We start from the raw sequence: 16376 nt of genomic DNA, 5'->3' as shown, positions 1-16376 counted from the left end.
CGCTCCTCTGATTAAAAGACCTGTCGTTGGGTATTGAAGTTGTGTTTGTAGTGTGGGAGGCCTTGGCACATGGCAGCAGGTTGCCCAGCCAAGGTCCGGTCCACCCAGAGTTTGGGAAATAGCAGTTCCCAGCTACAGTAGGGGAGCTAGGGTTGGGTCAGTGCTCCACTCTTTCCTGCAATGAATTGTGCTGCTGCCTATCCACCGGAACTTGGCACCCTTAAGCAGCACACTCTGTGACATTTCACTCCATATTCTTTATGAAAATATACTTATGATATGAACATGACATAACTGATACGTACTTTATGCACAATGGCTTATGTGAGATCATTAGAAAGGTTATGATTTACTGAATGTGATTATCCAATTTGTATGCCTATATAATTTCTGTATCTAAGTTAGGAATATTAACTATGTGTCTGTATTTCAAATGTGTTACTTTGGGTGTCACCCCCAACCAGCTCTTAAGGTACAACAATGGAAAAGTCAGACAGGGCTAATGGGCCATTAGCAGAGACACTGGACTGTGAAAGAACTTAGTCTTCCTGTGGACTTTGGAGACAGTTTACAAGCAATGGCTGCCACTGCCATGCAGAGACATGGGTCTGAGTCACCTGGTACTGGAATGCCAATGGTTTTCCACTAGACGACAAAGGATTCCCACCTTACACAAGAGCTATATAAGGCAGGGGAGTGATATCATTGTGGTTCTTCTCTGCTTCCCCACCCAAAGAGACGCTGAAAAAACACCTGGCAGCAAAAACCTGGACTGAGGGGAGAAGAGTTGAACCCAAGCTGGAAAGGCATCTAGCTCGTGAGTAATACCTGAGTCTCAAGAGGGAGACAGTGCAGCTGCCTTTCAAGACTTTCTGTAATCTGCCTGCAACAATATCTAGGGTGAGTATTATATTTGTAACCAATTTCTTTATTGAAAGTAGCTTAGTTTGCATGTTTAGTTTCATTTTCTTAGTAATCTGCTTTGTTCTGTCCATTATCTCTTATATTCACTTAAAATTCACCTTTGGTAGTTATTAAACTTATTTATTGTTTATAATAAAACCCACTTTATGCAATTTCTAACTGCGGGGGGGGGGGGAAGAAGTGTGTATATCTCTCTTTACATTGAGGAAGAGGGTAAATTTTTATGAGCTTGCACTGTGCAGATTCTTCTATACAGCGCAAGACAGTATTATTTTGGGTTTATCTCCCAAAAAGGTGTGCACGTGAGTGCTGCGGGAGTCCTCTCACACAGAGCTGATTTCAGCCTGTCTCCGCAGCAGGGTGTGGTTCTACCTGTGTGTGTGTGTGCTGCAAGAGGCCAGCAAAGCAGGGAGAGGGAACCCACGCTGATTGAGCAGGGGAGGCTGAATGAAATCCCTGTACATCAGGTGGCATCCCAGAAGGGGGGGGTCCACCCATTACATTCTCCCACTGCATATCCCTTTTCAGCTCCAACATTCTGCTATGCCAGATGTCCACTTAGAAACATTGATCGACTCAGGTGCCTTCAGGAATTTTATTGACCAGAACTTTGTTAATGGGTATTGAATTCCCATTCTCCGCAAGGACTTCCCTGAGTTTTTCAAGGCTATTGACGGGTGCCTCCTCTCTTCAAGCCCCCTCATGCATCATACAGCCCCCATAGTGGTCATTACCATTGGCAGTCATTGAAAGATCTTGCAGTTCAGGGTCATCTGCGCTTTCCATTCACCAGTCATCCTTGTGTCCCCTGGCTCATCACTCAACCCCTGAATTAGCTGGTACTTGTGATCTACATTCTTCTGTTCCCTGCAGTGCTGCCAAACATGCCTTCCCAACTCTAGGCAACAGCTGGCTACATTCTGTGGCATGATCTAGCCCCTGAAGGATTAAAAGTCACAAACCAATTTGTTCAGCAGTGCCTGGAACCTGCTAAGTACCTAGGATATCCCACGGTATTAGATAAACAGAAGGTGAACAGGCTACCGCCTCTCTGCAGTTATGATTGCCCAATTGACCTTTAAGTGGGAACAGAGGTTCCTTTTGGATGCATTTACACCCTATCCAAACCCTACCTGCAGGCCCTTTAGGAGTACCTTGAAGAAAATCTCCAGAATGGGTTCATCCATCCCTCAGCTTCCCCAGCAAGAGCACTTGCCTTCTTCATGGCCAAGAATGATGGCTTCTCTGACTTCATGTTGATTATCAAGCCCTTAATAAGATCTCTATCCACCTTCCCCTCATAAATGAATTCCTGGAAAGACTCCATTCAGCTCAGGTTTTTACAAAGCTAGACCTGCATGGAGCATACAACCTGTTCCGAATCTGGAAGGGGGATGAATGGAAGAGGACATTTCGAAACAGATACAATTATTTTGAATATTTGGTCATGCCATTTGGTCTATGTAAAACTCCTGCGGTTTTCCATCATTTAATGAATGAAGTCTTCAGAGACATCCTTGACCAATTCAAAATCACTTACTTAGATGATATTCTCATTTTTCAGAGAGTCAAGAATTCCACATGCACACTGTTCTTGATCAGCTTCACCAAAATGAGTTTTAAGCAAAACCTGAGAAATTTGAATTTGACAAGGATACTGTGGAGTTTCTGGGCTATGTCATCCTCCTGCAGGACTTGCCATAGACCCCAGCAAGGTTACAGCCATCACCAAGTGGAAGGCAACTTCAAATATATTCAGGAGGCAGTGGTTCCTTGGCTTCATTAATTTTTACCAGTGATTCACCCAAGAATTGTCTAACCTGGTAGCTCCTTTAACATCCCTCTCCAGGAAGGGGGTGAAGTTCATCTGGTACACCAACATGCAGGCAGCTTTCAACCACTTGAAACAGGCATTTATTTTTGCCCTCAGTTTGACCTATCCAGACTCCACAAAGGCCTTCATAGTTGAGACCAATGGCTCAGACTTTGTAACAGGCACAGTCCTCTTGCATTTTACCTGCCCTCACCAGTTGCTTCATCTCTGCACCTTTTTCTCTTGGAAACTGACTGCCACTGAGAGAAATTATGACATGTGGGACAAAGAATTCCTGGCCATCAGTGGAGCAGGAAGCTCTCACCACTGTCCTTAAACCCTCTTACTTTGTCTGTGGGACTATAACTAGTCACCTGATGACCACTATCTATTCCCCAGTTTCAAAGTTTCATTTACAACAAGACCTCCTTTATCACAGGGATCATCTCTACATTTCTGAGGGCAGCTCCCAGCTTTATGTGCTAACGCTGTGCCATGACTTGCCCATGGCAAGAGGTTGTGGCCAATTTAAAACCTGGACCCTGGTTACTAGGTACTTCTGGTGGCCAACCCTATGAACTGATGTTAAAAACTGTTAGGTCATGTGACCTCTGTGCCCATATGAAGAAACTGCAAGTCAAGCCTGTGGGCTTCCTTCAGTCCGTCCCCACATCTCTGCATCCTTGGTCCACCCTTTCAATGGATATTATTGTTGAATTACCACACCCCCAAGGTCACTCATTTATCCTGACCATAGTGGACCTCCTGACCAAGTTGGCCTATTCTATTCCCTGCTGCACTGTTCTGTCTGTCCATGAAACTGTGCAAGCCTTCCTGCAGCACATCTTTAAGTACCATAGAATGCCAAAATGCATCATTTTGGATTGAGGCCCTGAATTTGTTTCTTGGTTCTGGCAGAAATTTCTCCACCTTTGTGGCACCAAGCCCTTTACCTCAACAGCTTACCATCCACAGGCAGATGGCCATACTGAAAGTGTCAATCAGACCCCGGAGCGGTACCTCCCAGTTTCCTGAATTTCCGTCAGGATGATTGACTTCCACTTCTGTGTTTAGCTGAGTTTGCATACAACTCCTCTATCCATGCTTCAATTCAATACATTCCATTTTTCCAAATGGGTTTTCACTCTGGATCCCATCCCAGCAGCCATGGACCTGGCCCGCCATTTCCAGAAGATACCAGTAGGTCAAAGAACACTTACTTGCCTCTAAAGAAACGTATAAGCGTTATGCGGATCAAAAGTGACAAGCTGTCCCAACCTTGCAGTATGGGATAAAGTTTGGCTCTCGACTCAAAGCCTGGGAACAGACCATGCTTCAGCTAAGCTTGACCACTAATACCTTGGTTCTTTTTGGATCATGGAACAAATGAACCCTGTGGCCTTTAAGCTTCAACTCCAAGAATCCTTCAAGATTCACGTTTTTCATGTTTTTCTCCTCAAACTGTTCAGCAACAAGCCTTTACCTGACTTGTAGACCCACCTCCACCCCTGGTAATCGTCTATGGACAGGAGGAATATGAAGCCCTGCAGGTCCTCGACTCTTGACGTGTCAGAGGAAAACTCCAGTATCTGACAGACTAGAATGGGTATGGGCCAGAAGAGAAGTCCTGGGAACCAGAAGAAAATGTTCACATACCCAATCTCCTGTGGCAATTTCACCAAAGGTATCTTGGCAGGCTAGGGCTGAGGGCTCCTAGAAGGAGCCCTCCGAAAAGGGGTACTATCAGGAACACAGCTGCCTCAGGGCTTGGTTGCCTAGCTACCCAAGGAGCTCATCTGGGCCCAATAAACCCTCACTAAGTGGTATGCTCCCTGATTGGTCAATAAAGCCAACAAATCACCGTTGAAGTCTATAGCAGCAGCAGCACAGTGGTTGCTCAATGTGTTTCACACCTGCAGCTGTGCCATACCTGTGTCCAGCCCTTGCCTGCTCCACACCAGCCCAAGTCCCTGCCAGCTTCTGAACTCCCGATTCCAACCATTGGTTTGCCTCCTGACCATGCATCCAGTTCTGGTCACTGATTCTGCTCCAACCACTAGGCCTGCTCCGACCACTAGATCACACCACTTTAACCTCGATGTGTGGCAGTTATAATCCTCCATTTGGTTTTTCATTTTGTTCCAACTTTTAAAAGGAGAGGGAAGGGAAAACTTGAGCAGAGATAAAAATCTCTCCATATTCTTTCCATATTTCCCATCTCCATAGCATCTAAGTGTAATTAAAGAGAGAAAGGAGAAGGCAGCGGCTTAGCTAAACAGAGTGGAGGGACTAAAACAGTGAAAGCAATTCCCTTAAGTTTCCTGTTGAAGAGAAATGAACAAGAAGCAAAAGCAGCCATGGTAGTTGCTATGACCAAACTCCTGCTCGCGAGGAAGGTAACAAAATGAATTAGAGCAGTTCTTCATGAATTGTCATGCACAGTGTTTGTTTGTGTGGAGAAGTGCGGGGGCCTAGACCCTGGCCCAACTTAATGGAGCATGTGCTAGAGAAGAAGGGCTTATAGTGTACTAGAGAAGTTTAAAACTGTGCTGTCAAGGCTGATTCCCCACTCTGGCACTTCGAGTGCAGAAGGTGGGGGCCTGCAAGGATTTTAAAAATTAATACTGGCCACTACAGGCTTGTATTAAACTCCCAAGGTTACAGCTTTTCTCTGACCTTGGATGGTTAGATGCTGCCATTTGGGGTTAGCACAGAGGACTCCACAAGCTATAAAGAAATAAACAAAAATAAACCTAATCGCGTCTTCCTAGACATTTCCTTACATATCTGGGGTTTCAAATGAGTAGTTTCTAGGTATGATTTTCCATACCTGGCCCACGCTCTTACAGCACAGCTGCAGCCCTTTCTGTGCTTCTCCCTGAGAACAACAACAGAACAGACAAAGGAGAAGTTTTTTCACCCAATTTTAAAAAGTTTTAGCCTTCCCATTGGCTCTTTTGGTCAGGTGCCCACTCCCTTCCTTTTACCTATGCAGGGAGACTTTTTAACCCTTTACAGGTAAAGGAAGTAGAGAACTACTAAGAGGAATGTTATAGCTAACTGGCTGGCTGGCTGTCCATAAAAGAGAGCGACCCCCTTTCATTTATCACATGTGCTGTCAGAGGAGCTTCAGACAATGCTAGTTTTGGGAGCCACTGAATCCTCTATCAGTAGATGGTCAGAAAACCCAGGTTTTACTTACGGAAGGTTTTGCATGCAAAATACTTTTGAAAACTTTCCAAACAGAAAATCTCAGGTTTTCTGCAGGAATTTCATTTGAAAATAAACTGTAAAAAAAAGAAAAAAAGGGAGGGGAAGTGGGAAAAAATCCTCCCAAATCCAAAAACTGAAAATGGAAACCAAAACAGTAAAGTGACTTTGATTTAGAATGATGATTTGAAATTCTGAATTTTAAAAATGTTGCCAGACCTTACATGTTCCCATAGAAAATACTGATTTTGACAATACCACATTTTCTGATGGGAAATTTTTTTGTCTGAAAACTTTCAACTAGATTTTCATTAGAGGGCATGTTGCTATCTGTTATTTTCCCAACACAATGGGGATGGCTGCTATACATAATGAAGTACAGTAGAACCTCAGAGTTACGGACATCTCAGGAATGGAGGTTGTTTGTATCTCTGAACAAGTCATTATGGGATGCTCCCACAGGTGCTGACTTTTCAAATTGCCTGGTGGTGCTCGACCCCTGGCTCTGCTCCAGGCCCCGCCCCCACCCCACCTCTTCCCCCCCATTCTGCCCCCTCCCCCAAGCGCACCATGCCCCTTGCTCCTCCCCCCAGAGCCTCTTGCATGCTACGAAACGGCTGATCATGGGAGGCATGGGGAGGGAGCGGGAGGCGCTGATTGGTGGGGCTGCCAGCAGGCACTGGGGGTGGGAAAGAGGAGGGGACTGCTGAGCACCCACCATTTTCTCCCATGGGTGCTCCTATGGAGTCAGCACCTGTGGATGGTCCTTGAGCAGACTGCTCGGAGCACGGGCTCACAGCTTTGCAGTGGCTGCCCAGTGAGTGAGGGTGGAGACAGGCAGCTGGTTCTATCCCCCTGGCTTCAAGGGTGAGGAGTGAGGCACCCTGGGGCGCTGCAGTGTCCGTGTGCGCAGTGCAGGCTGTGGTCCTTTAAAACTGAGCTGCTCCTCCAGAGTGCAGTGTACGTTCAGGAGCTTGGGCTCTGGCTCCAGCAGCTTGCATTTCTAGGCCAAGTTTCAGTAGCACCTTGGGAAGTTTCTTGCAAGCTTGTCCCCCTCCCAGCGAGGGGAGTGGGAGAGAGGAAAAACAGCTTTCACCACCCTCCTACCTATAAGTGGCTGCCTCAGGACATGGCAAGTAGGGGGAGAGGGTGGGGACAGGAAGCCCAGATGTGCCTATCTTTAAGATGCAATACAGGCTCACTACAGTATTCGCTTTTTTTTTTTTTTTGGTCTCTACTACTGCCTGATTGGTTTCCAGTTCCCCAGGGTGTCCAGTCGACCGGTCAGTCCGTAACTCTGGTGTTCATATCTTTGAGATTCTACTGTATCCACATTTGATATATGCCCTATGCCTCAGATAATTCCTTTATTAACTGAGAAAAAGTAAATCTCTCTTCTCTAGACCTTATAAAAGGATACTGGCAAATCTCATCAGATTTGGTATTCAAAAAGAAAACAACAGCTAGACATCACAAGACTTGTTTTGACTCAAAGCCATGCCTTTTGGTCTTCATGGAATCTCAGTGACATTTCATTGGCTGATGGACTCTGTCCCTACAGGCTGTACGATAGCCAGAAGGGTCTCTGGATGAGGTCTGCATGCCTGTTTGAACAACATTTTGGCAGTGCCCTGAGAATGGACTAAAAGCAGTTAATCTCCAGTTTACATAGAAAAATGATCTAAATATTTTCTTTGAAAAAGTTTGAGGATGCTTTACATTTGAAAAAAAAAGTGTTTCTAAACAGCGAGTATTTCTTAGGCTAGATTTCCTCAGACGATTTGGATAAAATAATTTATCTAGACTTACTAAATTTATTTCCTTACAGACTGGTATTCAGATGTATTGACAAATATACCCAACCTCAGCAAAGCAAATACATCCTAGAAGTAAGCTATCAACACACTTAGGTAAGCTATTAAAAATATTGTGCCACAACGATGCTCTAATGTTACAGTATGGCCTAATCCTGCAACCATTTTCTACTTATGTTACCTCAGTGGGTCTGGTCACGTGAGCATAAGGGACATGTTATTCTACTGCTTGAGAAACTAAAGCTGGTTTTTGTGTTAAACATATTAAAAGTTTACACAAAGTTGTTTAACTTGTAACATTATATAACAGTATTTCAATCTGCTAGAATTCAAGGGTCTACAATTCAGAGTGGTTAGTTAATTAGTCTATTATTGTTAATGTTTCTCAGTAGGGTTATAAATATATATCTCTGGGATCAGGACAATGATCTAACTTTACCATACAGGAAATCAGAATTTGAGATTCAAACTACATCCTTTGTTTTTGGGCTCACAAGATCAGTATACTGTGAAAGTGTGACGGCCGCCAGCTTGGAAAGGAGGAAGGTATGCATGTATTCATATATGTACAGAAGTAGGTATATATTTATGTATGCAATACATCCCTCATCAATGTTTTATCAGAATTTAAAAAATAGCACAGATATGTCCTCTATGTCACAGATAATCTATTTTTATACTTTTTACATGGATTTAAAGTGCCAAACCTATCACTCCCTAGTAAGTCTCTTCTCACTCTTCTGAAATTGGTTGGGTTTTTATTCACTTAGTGCTTTCTCTCTATAAATACACATCATGTTGATTGACAAACAATTGTCCCAGCAGTGCTACGCATTTGTGTTCTACAACTGTAGTGTACCCACTTTCTACATGTGTTTTTCATTAGAAAAATCTTAAAACTGTATAAAAAACTAAACTTGATATTAAAAAGGTTTTTCTTATTGATTGAAAAGTAGATCTCACCTCACAATTCACAAGAAACTGTGTGTTTGGGGGGAAGAAAATTCAGAAATCAAAAAAAAAAAAAGTGCATTAAGACTGTGGACTAGAAATGAATCCCCCCAAACATATTCAAAACATTTTTAAAAAGTTATTTTCCTCCAAGAAAGCCTTCCTGAGCTTAATGTGACTTGATTGCATTTATATGTTGTTATAAATTTGCAGGGTGAGGTTCTTTAGTCTGTGGTACACAGGAGGTTCGAGTAGATGATCATAAATCACATTGATTTCTTCTTAAAATCTAGGCACTTGTTATGGAAATAATCCTTGGTTGGGAGGCAGGAACTTCTGATTCCAGCTCTGCCACTGTGGGCCAACCACTTCACTTTTTGACCTCTAACGGGGTTGAGTCACTGTTTAGAAGAAATTATCGAGCTGAAATAGCTGCACCAGTGGGAGAAGTTAAGGCATCACTTTCTTTCTGGGGGAAAGAACGGAAGGATACAGGTTTTTAAAACATCTTTTAAAAAAGCATGTTAAGGCTGATCCTGTTAACTGTATAAAAGGTGAACATCTGAGACTTACTCCTTAGAAAAACCAACCTGCATGACAGGTGAAGAAATCCAGCCACAATAAAAACCACTATTGGAGTTTGCACAAAGTTAGGCGTGTAAAAGTGTTCCCACTTGGGCCATTGGTGGTCAAACCTAGTGGTGAAGGGAAGAGTGCAGTCTACTGGTTAGACCCAGACTGAGGGCAGGCGGAGCCCAGGAAATGAGCCTAGGGTCGGTACCCAAGTGGCAGAAGCCAAATACCAGAGGGGGGCAGGGCATGGCACACAGGGGAGAGAGAGACAGAAGAATCATAAGCCAAAGGCAGAGCCAGGAATTTGTACCGGCGAGACAAGCCAAATGCCAGAACCAGACCATCAACCAGAGTCATAAGCCAGTGTCAGGGCTGGGGGTTGAAGCCAGTAGGGGCTGGAGCAGAACAGGAGAAGAGACTTGGAACAGGAACTGGAACAAGGGCTGGAGCAGCTGCTGTGGGGGCCAGGCTCATAAGCAGGACTACTAAATCAGGAGTCCATCAGGAGCTGTGGCCACACTGCATTCTAAAGCAGTGCAGATGGGCTCAGAAGTTGCCTAGCATCACTGCTAGGGAGCAGGCCAGCAGCTGGTCTGGTCACTTACAAAAAGGCACATATCCCAGTGCACCCCCTTGCAGCTGCAACCTGCCTTAATTTTCCCAGTTAGGTGATCAATAAGTCCACTGTGGCTTTTAGGTATCAAACACCACCCTCCCCACTTTTGAGAGGCTATATTTATCAGCAGGAAGTACAAACACAAGAAAAGAAAAGGAGTACTAGTGGCACCTTAGAGACTAACCAATTTATTTGAGCATAAGCTTTTGTGAGCTACAGCTCACTTCGTCGGATGCATGCTCAAATAAATTGGTTAGTCTCTAAGGTGCCACAAGTACTCCTTTTCTTTTTGTGAATACAGACTAACACGGCTGCTACTCTGAAACACAAGAAATACCTTCACCCAGGCTTCTAAACAAAGAGACAGATTCCATCTGAGTTTGTCAGTCTCACTTGCAGGCCCACTAGGCACTCCTGACCTTGATTTCTTCTCTGGAGTCAGGCCCTTCCTGCCAACTGTAGCTCTTCTACCTGGTGTCACACAGCTCCTTACAGGCTGAGTATCCTGCAGTTAATCTGGGTGATCCCTCCCAGAGTTCCTTTCCCTGGGAGATCTGCTCTATTCCCTGGGCACTCCCTCCCACTATGAGCCTCCTCTCTGTAGAACCACCCAACTTCAGCTCGGTGTGGGAGCCTCTTATCAGGTCCAGGTGCTCATTAGCCAATTAACTGCAACCCAGTCACCTAAGTAGTCCATTACTTGCAGGTAGGCTGAGATGGGCTCATTCTCCTTAAAGTAGTCTGTCATGGGTCAATTGGGCCAGTCACCTGTTACATAGTGTTTTTTAAGCCTACAAATTAAAGGCTAGCATTTTAGGAAAATAGACTATTTCCCTAGTTTGCAATGTGTTCGAAGAGTCCCAACATATCAATAGGTCAATCCCATGTGCTCTAGGTGTGAGGTACAAATGTTGAATGTGGTATATGACAGAGGACTATATATGCAGGTTTTTATAAGCAGCCATGTTTTCCTGCAGTCAAATCATGTCAATTGGAGAAAAGGCTTGGATGAACTGAATGGAAAAAGTGACTAAAATTTCTGAGCTACTGGGATCTCATAGAGATACCCCCCCAAACACCTGCTCTTTTAATGAAGTTAAAAATAGGATTCTCACTCACTATAAAACATAAAAGCTCATGTGTTCAAATTCTGATTTGGGCTAGCTGGGACAATTTTTACTCTTTGCTCATTTCTATCTTTGCTCTGCTTCTAACTGCCTTTTTACTCTTGATAAGCAACAACGAAACAGGCCAACAAAAAGGTCCAAATATGCTTTCTGAGATATGATATTAGCCTGGTTGTCAACAACACAGTAACTCCAAAGACAGGATGAAATAGATTCTCTCTGTAGTCATCTCACTTGGGAAAGAAACTAAGACCTGCAGATAGCCATGACACAGACAACCTAAAAGAAAGGTGGAAGAGACCCATAACTGGAGAGTGGGACTGATCCAATCTGGCAATTCCTATGTTCCTATCAAAATGAATCAATTTCTTTTCGTTCCTATATATTTCTTTGTGGTTTCCTTGTTGTCTGTGTGTCCCTCTGTAATCTGCAGTACTGTTCTTTGTGAATATATGAAATATTAGTGAGATAAGACCATGGCACCAGTACGCTCCTAATGGAAAATGTGACCCTCAGAGTCTTATGAATGCAAGTGAATAAAGGAACACTTGAATGATTTTCTGAGGCTGCTCTGTGTTATACCAGGGTAGCCGAATCCTTTCACAGGGAAAGTATCAAACGAAACATGCAAAAATGCTGAAAAAGAAACCCTCACGTTACATTTATACAGGAAATAATTGAACATTTCCAGCTAGGCATTGATATCAGTGAGATTACTCACATGCTTAAAGCCATGCACAGTAAGGGAAGCAGCAGGAGCGTTGTGTGATAACTAGGACGAAAGAGGGAAAAAGAGGCAGAAGTGGAAGCAGCCGGAGAGGCAGCAATAGCAGGAGTGAGGAGCCTGCACAGGGCTTCGATCCAAAGTTCAGATCCATGCATTGTAAAATGTAAGAAATAAGTTAATTTTGAATTATGGGGCTATAATTCCATCTCAGTCTTGTAGTAACTACATAAGGCCACTTGAGCTTTGTTTTTATAGTTTATGGTATCACCACAACCCCCTGGTGGATTTATAGCCCTGGCACTGAAAAGTAGGTTGTGTTTTTTTATACTTAAGTAGAGTACATCACAAGAGATATTGATAACAGTCACCTATTGTACAGCACCATGTTCCCCATGTATTTGGCTCTGGAAAATCAAAGTTATACTTTGAGACTTGGCCACCACAGAGCAGGTATGCGTTCTGCCTGCATCTCTTTGTCCCATTAAGGGTGCTTCTTTAATTTAGCAGTGATCTGCCCGGACAAAGAAAAGCACGTTGATTTCACATCATTACGTGACAAGCAACCTTCTAGTTCCAAATTTTCACATTTCCTTTTCTCTTTTTTTACCCCCTGCAGTATCCTAATTTCTCTAGTCTTATCCCACCAGCTCCCTGATACAATCTATCAACCTAATACAAAGCCTAGTCTCCTAAAGCAAAAGTGAAACAAAAACCGATACATTCATGGACACAGTCACTAGCATATGAAGAGCTATGCAAACTGTTAGCAGTGAACACCTCATTCAGCACATTTAGTCCCTTTTTAATATTCTCAAATTATTTTCAGAAAGATTTTGTTTTTTACAAATTTATTTATTTGAAAAGATTGAGCAATTGGGTTATGAGAACATAACTGAGCCGATGGATGGTTTGTGAACTATCCACCTTGATCAATGCTTTGAGTATTCATTATCTGTAATTTGCTAGTTGCGCCATGTGATTAGTAAATGAAGTTACGTGATACTGTTTCTGCTCTTGGACTGAATGTCTCTGAAACACAAGAAGCTTCTAAATTAAGGTCATGTGGTTAAAGCACTTGATTTTTAGAGCCATCATCTGCATCTGATCCATGAGCCGCAAAAATGGTCCATGGATATCTGCGGATATAAAGGGGATATCTGTGGATTTGCAGGACTCTATTGATTGGGTCGCAGTTGCATTGGGTTTACTTCCTACTTATGCCAGAGACTTCTAGTGGGGTCTTGGTCAAGTTATTTAATCTCTCTTTCTGTGCCTCAATTCCCTGTTGTAAAGCAACATTTTCCTACTGCACAGAGGTGCTGTGAAGGTAAATCCATTAGTGTGTATGAGGTGTTCAGACATTACAATGATGTGCGACATAGAAAATACCTTAAAAACAAAGTCACACAAACACTTCTCGTGCCAAAACTTGTGTGAATATGTATTCACACAATGCTTTCTTTCTGCAAACATTCTTGCAAACAAATATTTGCTCACACAAGCATTTAGAGAAAGCAAACAGAATGGGTCATGTATATCAGCAAAGTGAAACTGCATTCTGGTTCCAATTAGTTATTGTGCAGAATCCACTCAACTTTCATTCATATCCTGGAAGTTTCAGATCATCAAACAGTGCTTGAAAGGGATACTGTCAGCTTGAAATTTTTGAAACTGTCTCATCTGAAGAAGCATGGCTTCTTGGGTCTGGCTTCCACTCCTGTCCCAACTCCTGTAAGAGGGAGGGGTTCCTCCATCTCCTGCTAACCTCTCTCATTCTAGCTCTTTCTGTTGTGAGATGGGATATTCCTCCAACCACCGCTGTCTTCTGGTTCAGATCTTTTCTTCCAACCATTCATTGATTCCAAGGCCAGAAGGAACCATTGTGATTGTCTAGTCTGACCATCTGTGTAACACAGGCCATAAAACTTCTCCAAAATAATTCCTAGAGCACATCTTTTAGAAAAACATCCAATCTTTACTGAAAAATTCAGTGATGGAGATTCCACTGCAAACTTTGGTAAATTGTCTCAATCGTTAATTACTCTCACCATTAAAAATTTTCACCTGTGTCTAATAGAGGGTCTTTTGTCTTGAATTCACTGATGGGCCCACAGAGGTACCTGGAGGTAGATGCTTGCCCCCACTGCTGCCGGGTGCTCCTTGGCTCATGCAGGGTTGTGCAGTGTTTCAGATAATGGTGGTTGTTTTGTTTCTGGTGCTGACATGCTGGATTTGAAGAAATATCAATTGGTTTCAAAGCCTGCACTTTGAAAACCATGGGTACTTCCCCAAGGAATCTACATTAGGTCTGGTCGAAATGTGGCAGAATCAGGGGTGAAAACTGAGTATGCCAGTGAGAAGATTATTGCTCAGTCTCACTCAAGAGCCTTGAGGCCTATGCTGGGCCTCACTAGTAACCCACTGAATTTGTTGTGTGTGTGTGTGATCTGCAACGAGGGGAGTGTTATCCCAGAATTTGACATGCCTGCCTGTACCCCAGAACTTGACCGTACTGCAATCAGCCATTTTGTATGTTCAGCCACTGCTGGCTGAAAACCAAACATCCCATGGCTAGGAATAATCTTAGGCCTTTGTGAGACAATGTCAGATAGCTGCATACTTGCAGTTTGTTAATTACAATGGGACGATAGAACAGAAAGTTATGGAAGAGGGTGAGTGAATAGCACCCTTGGTTTTAGGTGCCACTGACATATTGTTGATAGGGCTAGAAATACTAGAAATGTTTGAGATAATGAGTAGTTGAAAATAGGAGAATTGGTGACCCAGTAGAGGTTATTTTGCTGGCCCACTAGGAGTCATCATAGGTCATGTGCTCTGTTAGAGTTAACTATAAAAGATTAAGTAAAAGTAAATACCTCAGAGCAGTCTGAGGGAGATTTTCTTCGGGCAAGGAGCTGACATCTAAACTCCCCATCAGCTGGCTGGAAAGACAGCCTCTGAATGTCCAGCTGGTGATCACTCAAAACCATCTCAGACTGTGGATAAAAATATATGGGATGTCCTAAACCTATTGTGTATGTGTGTGTGTGCTTAATGTCTAATAAATAGTAGTTTGATATCAGATCACACCTGCTTGCATCAACATTTTTCAGCCAGAACTGCTGTGTTCCCATTGACTTATTCCTGACACTGTCACGAGAGCCAGAGCCAGAAGATTACCCAGAAGTTACCTACTACAGGACAGGCCCAACAAAGAAAATAACAGAATACCACTAGCCATCACCTTCAGCCCCCAACTAAAACCTCTCCAACGCATCATCAAGGATCTACAACCTATCCTGAAGGACGACCCATCACTCTCACAGATCTTGGGAGACAGGCCAGTCCTTGTTTACAGACAGACCCCCAACCTGAAGCAAATACTCACCAGCAACCACACACCACACAACAGAACCACTAACCCAGGAACCTATCCTTGCAACAAAGCCCGTTGCCAACTGTGTCCACATATCTATTCAGGGGACACCATCACAGGGCCTAATCACATCAGCCACACTATCAGAGGCTCGTTCACCTGCACATCTACCAATGTGATATATGCCATCATGTGCCAGCAATGCCCCTCTGCCATGTACATTAGCCAAACTGGACAGTCTCTACGTAAAAGAATAAATGGACACAAATCAGACGTCAAGAATTATAACAGTCAAAAACCAGTCGGAGAACTTTTCAATCCCTTTCGTCACTCGATTACAGACCTAAAAGTGACAATTCTTCAACAAAAAGCTTCAAAAACAGACTCCAACGAGACACTGCTGAATTGGAATTAATTTGCAAACTGGATACAATTAACTTAGGCTTGAATAAAGACTGGGAGTGGATGGGTCATTACACAACGTAAAGCTATTTCCCCATGTTTATTCCCCTCCCCAACCTGTTCCTCAGATGTTCTTGTCAACTGCTGGAAATGGCCCACCTTGATTATCACTACAAAAGGGGTTTCCCCCCACACACACCCCACTCTCCTGTTGGTAATAGCTCACCTTACCTGATCACTCTCATTACAGTGTGTATGGTAACACCCATTGTTTCATGTTCTGTGTGTATATAAATCTCCTCACTGTATTTTCCACTGAATGCATCTGATGAAGCGAGCTGTAGCTCACGAAAGCTTATGCTCAAATAAATTTGTTAGTCTCTAAGGTGCCACAAGTACTCCTTTTCTTTTTGAGGAGAGACACAGCTAAGTTACCACTTCTTTGGGTTCTGAGAAACCCCAGGTAACACCCATCACCAAACTCTTGGTTTTCCTTGCCCCAATAGGGATCTTCCTTGTCCCTTCCACCAGAATCCTGCTGGTCCTGTGTCTGGGGATTTCCTTGGATACCCCTGAAGCTCCTGTTGCTTCTCAGTCCTATGCTGAGGACCAGGGAAGAAACTACACCTCTCCAACCCCAAACTGAGGCACAGCAGCAGCTCTGCTGTTGTCATCAGTAAACACATTTTTAGAAAGTCTTAAGGAAAGCGTGCATATAATTCCCCTTAGAGGAATGCATGAGAGTGATGTGATCATACTAGTGCACGACACAGGACGTGCAACTGATCATCCGCAACCCAGTGACACTGACTATACATAAAGTGCTGTGAAATGCACACAATA

The sequence above is a fragment of the Lepidochelys kempii genome, chromosome 2, assembly GCF_965140285.1.
Source record: "Lepidochelys kempii isolate rLepKem1 chromosome 2, rLepKem1.hap1, whole genome shotgun sequence".
NCBI classification, from domain to species: Eukaryota; Metazoa; Chordata; order Testudines; family Cheloniidae; genus Lepidochelys; species Lepidochelys kempii.
This window is presented reverse-complemented; position numbering follows the sequence as displayed.